The sequence below is a fragment of the Lepidothrix coronata genome, unplaced genomic scaffold (assembly GCF_001604755.1).
Source record: "Lepidothrix coronata isolate B3197 unplaced genomic scaffold, Lepidothrix_coronata-1.0 Scaffold316, whole genome shotgun sequence".
Classification (NCBI taxonomy): Eukaryota; Metazoa; Chordata; class Aves; order Passeriformes; family Pipridae; genus Lepidothrix; species Lepidothrix coronata.
This window is the reverse complement of record NW_016690496.1, coordinates 306,153-308,499: the sequence shown is the minus strand read 5'-3', so window position 1 is coordinate 308,499 and position 2,347 is coordinate 306,153. Positions and strand designations below refer to the sequence as shown.

At 53.7% G+C, this 2,347-nt stretch overlaps 1 protein-coding gene across 4 annotated transcripts in view; it reads left to right on the top strand.

The window, feature by feature from the left end:
* The window catches only part of SRCIN1 (SRC kinase signaling inhibitor 1), a 74,938-nt gene that overhangs the window by 33,161 nt on the left and 39,430 nt on the right, over nt 1-2,347 (top strand). The gene's annotated exons all lie outside the window — the stretch shown is intronic.

The window sequence follows — 2,347 nt, the reverse complement described above, 5'->3', positions numbered from 1 at the left end:
ATTCCACAGGTGTGAGGAAGAGCATCCCCTGGGTGTGAAGATGAGCATTACATAGGTGTAAGGATGAGAATTCCACAGGTATGAGGAAGAGCATCCCCCAGGTGTGAAGATGAGCATTCCATAGGTGTAAGGATGAGAATTCCACAGGTATGAGGAAGAGCATCCCCCAGGTGTGAAGATGAGCATTCCATAGGTGTAAGGATGAGAATTCCACAGGTATGAGCATGAGCATCCCCCAGGTGTGATGATGAGAATTCCACAGGTGTGAGGAAGAGCATCCCCCGGGTGAGAAGATGAGCATTCCATAGGTGTAAGGATGAGAATTCCACAGGTGTGAGGAAGAGCATCCCCCGGGTGTGAGGAAGACCATCCTCCATCCCTGGAGGGCAGCACCCCCTCTCTTCCCGGGACTTGGGCTCTCCCACGTGGATTTATCCTGCAAACCCCGACTTTGCTGGGGAAGGGGCAGCCTGACCCCCCTGCCTGGGAGCTGCCTCTGGGATGTCAGTGCCTCCCCCCTTGGCTGCCCAGGAAGGGGCTGGGGAGCTCAGGGGGGCTGCAGGACAGGACAGGCAGAGGCAGGGAGGGGCTGTGGCTCTGCCCCAGCACGTGTGGGATGTGGGTGGATGAGGCGTGCTGGGGGTTGGCACCGTGCCCGTGCCAGGACATGCTTTGGTTGTGTTCCCCAAGGACACTCCGAGCCAGTCCTCGGGGCAGGTGACACATCTGGGAGCCCTTCTGAAAGCAGCAGAGCCCGAGGGATGAACTATCCCTGGGGGTGACACCCATCCCTGTGCCTGGGGGTGCCCTCGGGGTGCAGGGGACCCCAAATCCCCCTTGTCTGGGTACCAGCGGTGCCGTTTGGTGCTAAATCCCCACCCGAACGGGGTGAACGTGGAGCATCCGGAGGAAGTGGCTGGGAGGAAACCTCGGATCATCCCCGACAGACCCCGAGGGAGGGAGGTGACGGCTCCCAGACCTGGCACAGCGGAAGGAAATCCAGCTGTGTCAGGAAAATCAGCAGCAGCCGCCGCCTCGCTGCCTCCTCGGAGCCGTCACCTGCCTGGCACTGCCCCCCACGCCCCCAAGCACCCAGAGTTTGGCTGAGGGGTGATTATTGAGCAGCCCCACACAGGGCAGAGTCCATCTCTGCCTCTTATGAGGTGGACCAGGGACATTCCCAGGCACAGGGTGGTGCTTCCCAGTCAATAAATAGGATTTTTTCCCTGTTATTACGGGGATTTAAGGACTTTTTTTTTAAATAAGCGGCGGTTACGAAAAAAAAATCCAGCTTGTGTTGGCTCAGGGTCTGATAAGCTGCAGGGGGTTTTTATAAGGTGAAAGAAAGATGATCTGGATTCTGGAATTATCTGCTGGGGTGGTGGTGGGTGTCTGGGCATCTCTTGGCACCGGGCAAAGCCAGCCAGGATTTTTGGGTCCCATCACTCCCCCACCACAAGCATCAACTGCTTGCAGCTGGTACAGAAATCAGAAACACCCCAAGATCCTACAAAATCCTATTTTTCTTCTTTTTTGGCCCTCTTTTTTCCCCTTTTTTTCTTCATTTCCCCCACAGGCAGTAAATAATAAGAGGGAGAAATGAATCTAAAAACCCTGGAAACCTCAGGTGCCAACCTTTAAATGACATTGGGATCCAGCACTGGCTCTGCCTGAAACATCTGAAACTCGCTTTGCTATTCCAGAGGAGCCCGGGAGGTGTTTCAGATCCCAGGCTTTGCTGTTTTAGTGGGATTTTGAAGACAAAGTTACGTGTAAGAGGGTTTGTAACATCAGAGGTGAACAGTAACATTCCACAAATGCCAACAATCCCTTTTTCAGCCTGGCAGAGCCTGCAGCGAAAAGCACGGGAATGGGAAAGGGAGGGAAACACTTGTTTTAAATTTGTGTGTTTAAAACAGAGAAAAAAAAAATGCAGGGGAATAATTGTAGCAACCCCCATCAGACCTGTGGCAGGTCTGAGGAGAGGCCCGAGGAGGCAGATTTAAAATCCAGATGGGAGAAGGTGTCGAATGGGAATATTAATGATAAAGAGAGGAATGGGAATGGGAATGGGATGGGGGGCTGCTGGAGCGTGGTGCCTGTGGGAACTGGGGGGAAAATCCTGCCCTGGGAGGGGTAAATCCGGCAGGAGGGGGGTGGAAGTGGATGATCTTTAAGGTCCCCTCCAACCCACAGTGTTCTGTGATTCCGTGGTCGATGCTCTGGGAGCTGGGATTCGTCCAGAGATGCTCTGTGGTGCCTCGTGTTGAGTGCACAGAAAGTTAGGAACTGCTGGAAAAATGAGGAATGAGTTAGAAAAAATAAGGGACAGGCAGGAAAATAAGGA